This window comes from Macrobrachium rosenbergii, chromosome 19 (genome assembly GCF_040412425.1).
Source record: "Macrobrachium rosenbergii isolate ZJJX-2024 chromosome 19, ASM4041242v1, whole genome shotgun sequence".
Classification (NCBI taxonomy): domain Eukaryota; kingdom Metazoa; phylum Arthropoda; class Malacostraca; order Decapoda; family Palaemonidae; genus Macrobrachium; species Macrobrachium rosenbergii.
In genome coordinates this window covers 12,447,200-12,451,656 of record NC_089759.1, presented here as the reverse complement: position 1 = coordinate 12,451,656, position 4,457 = coordinate 12,447,200, and positions in this window count along the sequence as shown.

Below are 4,457 nucleotides of genomic sequence, written 5' to 3'. Positions count from 1 at the left end.
ATGAATATTACGTCCAAAGTGTATTTCATCTATACCATCATCGGATTAAACACCTGAAAGTGAGAGAGAGAGAGAGAGAGAGAGAGAGAGAGAGAGAGAGAGAGAGAGAGAGAGAGAGAGAATGTCTTGTATAGAATCCTTGCTTAAATCCTTAGAGAGAATATCAATGTTGTGAGAATGAGGTATTGCAGTCGTCCATAATAACTTATATCTTAATTTTCCGAGAAGCTGAATATGTCTTTCACAACACCATTCACTACACATGGTCTTTAATGACGATTAGTTGCGTTTTATTATACCGTTTACAGACGGAATAATCGGAAATTTATTTGAATGTTGTAAAGGAGACTCATAAAGTATTTACACATGGCAGAATTCCACCATGATCCATTATAGAATTTCAGATGGACTGGCTCCTTTTTGCGCTTTACTTTCACATTTATGTAAACATTCAACAATTATCCCAAAGTTCCTTTTGAATACGTTTGTCCTCAGCCTGGGACAATAATATTACTCCATTTTTTCTTTCCTACAATACACTGCTGCAAAAGCGTCTAAAAAGTAATGACATTCGGCTTCTTTTTAAAAAAAATATTGATTTAAGCTCTCATTTTACTAAGGAACATTCCGTCTTACCGATGTTAGGTCATCATCTTCCTGTGACTTCAAAGAAAAATTTATATCGTCCCCATCTCAGGTATTCGATAATCTGTTAGCAAAATTTCCTCCATGAGGCTTTAATCCTAATCTTTGTAACCTTCTAGTTTTAGGCTAACCAGTCTCCTTTCTCCCGAATTCTAGTGGTGTTTCCCTGGGCTTTGTTCTCTCTCTCTCGCACTTTTCATACTTTCTTCTTCAAGATCAGTCTCTTCAAGTTTACCTCTTTCTCTCCTCATGCTTTAGCTAGTTATTCGACTCTTCAAATTTTTTGTCCCTTTATTTTCTGGCCATATTTTGACACGCAATCAGTTTCAAAGAGTTACTTCCTCATATCACTGTTCTGCTCTTTAATACCTATGTGAATAAAGGTCTGCTAAGATTAGCATCATTAATAACTAGAAACCCCACAGACTCAGCTAAATCTAATCGCTCATTTTGTCTTTAAGCTCAACTTTTTTTTTCTTTTCCGATTCCAACTGATTTGGAATACAGGAAGAGCAGTAACAAAAAAAAAAAAAAAAGACTTCATTACTTTTACTTATACCATCGCCAAGTTCTGCATACCCGACCCCATTCTAAGATTAACATCATTAATAACTAGAAACCCCACAGACTCAGCTAAATCTAATTAACGCTGCTTGAATGTAAAGAAGGTAATGGAAAGAACGACGCATTAATTACAATGGGAAAGTGATTACCTGGAATAAAAGTACAGCTATACGAAAGATAACTTATGAAAAATGATTTAATAATCAAGACAATGACCAATGGTAAATGAACTTCAAACACGTAATATTGTATGGGAAAACAAGCCACAGTAAACAAGACTTTTTAATGGATGCACTGGACTATCTGAAGAGACCACAAATAAAACTTCTCTGACCAAAAATGAGAAGGAATAGAAAAGGAGGAAAACAGTACTTATGAATACATCTGTACAACTGTAATGAAAAGATAAAATATAAGTACACTATGCATTACAAGTATCATTCCGAACGGGCAACTCTGAGGAGACCACTCATTTTTATAATTACTACCTCAGTACTGAACCAGTCTGAACTTAATTGTTGTTGCCACAATTCTGCTCATTACCCATTCCTGACTTTATAAACTCTCTTGTACTTTTTCGTCTGATTTCTACCTCCACATCAACACAATAGATTTTGGGCTAAGGGATGACAATTGGTAGTTACATGAGGATAAATCAACCTTCTGTATATCAAAAAGTGCATTCATATATATAAGTAGTTTTCTTTTGAAGCCATCTCATGAAAAAGAGACTCGGCTCTTAAATGAATGCAAATAAAATATCCTCAAGAAAAGAGGACTATGTTTCCCAAAAAGATATCACCTAACACATGTACAAAATCCACTCGTTGCATAGCTGAAGATCGAATTGCCGTCACTCCGGCTGGATCGAATAAAAGGATGAAGCAAAAAAAAAAAAAAAAAAAAAATTAAAAATAAGTCAAGCGAGGATAGAATATATAAGGAAGGAACAGAAAGAGAAAAATATAATCTCTTTCTGTAAGTATCTGAAATTGCTGACTTAACTCACGGCGCAAAATCTGGAAGGGCCAGACCGGATAAAGATGCATATGATTTGTTGACGTAATATAACTTGACATACGACACCGCTATTAGAGGATTTCATTGTAGGTTTAACTTCAGAAAAATGTCTCGTTTTACCAAAGGATAGTTATCTAACTCCATTAAGATCGCCATCACCCTCGGTTAAACAAAAAGGAAAACAGCAAAAACGGAGATACGAAGTAAACTTTTCCCTTTTCCTTATCTTCCCACTCGATGAGTTTGAAAGAAAATGGACGGTTGCCCGGCGCGCTTCCACCCGACTCTTAGACTGTCTCATATAATATATAATTTCGGGTAATAGAACCATAATGAACGGAGAAGCGATGTATGTCCGGCAATCTACCGGCGACCTTAATCTCCCTGGGTACATAGCACATCACCTCGCCATGTTATTATAACCCCATTATGTGAAGAGCCCCGCAACAAACCTATGCATAGAACTTTACCCTCCAATCAGACCCTCGGTTCAAGTTTCGAGTTATGATGTGCCCGGGCCTCTCGTCCTCTCCATTTACTTCGAAGCTCTCTCTCTCTCTCTCTCTCTCTCTCTCTCTCTCTCTCTCTCTCTTGTATGCACATATTTCTTGCGCATGGAACACTTTTCTTTAAATGTTAAATACCCTATATTAACTTCACACGACCATAAATACCTACCACGGGCCCTGCAACTCTCCTTAAAACAAAATTACCTACCTTGATGCTGCGGTCCTTCCAATCCAAGGGACTTACCTGAAAACAAAAGGGAAAAATAACATAACTGAACTTGGAATACTGCCAGCTTAAAAAAATAAATAAATAAAATAAATATATATATATATATATATATATATATATATATATATATATATATATATATATATATATATATATATATATATATATATATATATATATATATATATATATATATATATATGTATGTATGTGTGCGTGTGCGTTTGTGTAGCCAAGGGTTTAACATAAAGATCCATCTGGATGCATAAGTCGCTGGAAGTGGAAGTTAGACCCTTGCAACTTCATCCTTTGTAGAGTTTAAGGAAACCAACCCCTTAAGGAACAGACTTCTGCTGGGTGTAAAAATCTATTGCTATACTTCCTCGTTCACATCATAAAATTTGTTTCTTAACTTCGTTGTCGACGCGAATCATTTTTGCAAAATGTCTTTTGCCTTAGAAAGGTTTTACAGTTTCCAATTACAGCGAATGTCACATTTAGGTACGAACAGCAGCTCAGATTGATTACATTTACAGAAGTCATAAGCCCGACGCCAATACTCTCCTCGTAAGCTGAAGCTCTAGTTCGTGTAGTAACCTTTCCATTCACTGGAAAGTTTGAACAGTGTGAAAAATCCTTGATAGCATCGTCTCATTTTGAGATATACGTGTGGCTGATGTCTCATCATTTCGTATGTCATCGATGAGAAAGCAATTCGTTTATTTTCTCTTCCGTTGTATAGTAACCTTTTTTTCTCTCTCTTTCTCTCCATTGCACAGGAACCTTACGCTACATTTTGAGAAATTTGTATGAAAACAAAAAGCGATGACTGAACGAGGTCGACAGAACCTTAGTATACGAAGACTCTTGTTTAGCTAAGTATGGAAGAGGATTTGTGCCTCAAGTTTTTAATATTGAATAAGAAATAAATGATCCGGTAATTTGTGTGAAGAGAAATGGTTACGGTGTAGCGTCAATGTCTCGAAAAAGTATATATCATAAAATATCATAAAAAGCAGTATTACCTTGGTAGTTTCACTTGATATTTTTCAGTTAACCTTACTCCTAAGTATCTTCTTCACTTACAAGCCTTCTACTCTAACAAAACTTTGATCATATTTCGTAAGTTCATGAGTTCCGTGCTTTATCCTTCATAATAATCAATAAAATTCAAAAAAATATATTTTGAAAATGGCAAAAGAAGGAACAGTGAGAGGTTCACATTCAACATTTATTCATAGGTTGCAATGTAACATGTTATAGCTCATTCAAACAGTCGTCTCGCTGCTACTAACATACGCTACTACTAACATAAGCAATTTTTTCACGAAGGCGGATATACATACCAATTGCCAAAGTTACCATCAATATCTTGCAATAAAAATTGATGACTGTAACGTATATGCATTAATCTGTAACCATTTTCTTTAACTTGCAAGTAATGAAAAATTATCCATTCGTGACCTATGAATGAAAAGGCATGGCTACAC